This window comes from Dromiciops gliroides, chromosome 2 (genome assembly GCF_019393635.1).
Source record: "Dromiciops gliroides isolate mDroGli1 chromosome 2, mDroGli1.pri, whole genome shotgun sequence".
In the NCBI taxonomy this organism is placed as follows: Eukaryota; Metazoa; Chordata; class Mammalia; order Microbiotheria; family Microbiotheriidae; genus Dromiciops; species Dromiciops gliroides.
In genome coordinates, this window is record NC_057862.1 from 48989194 (window position 1) to 48989510 (window position 317).

The window sequence follows — 317 nt, forward strand, 5'->3', positions numbered from 1 at the left end:
CCTGAGGCTGGAGGAGCCAAGCTGAGGCATCTTTAAGTTCCCTTTTCTTTCTCAAACAGGACTCGGCAGCCCATGGAAAGTCCAGCGCCCATGCAGCTGACTTCTTATGCAAGCACCGAAGGATCAGATATCCGAGCTAGTTTGCATGCGAGGCTGAATTCCCTAACTGCTGAGCCAGCCGATTCAGGGCCTTGCTAGTGGGAGTGTGGGACAGCCTGGAGAGTCATCCAGTCCTCGCTTATCCCTTCTCATGGACTGATTTACAGCTTGTTGATTATCAACAAGCCAGCCCTAAATATTCGTTCAGTACCAACTGG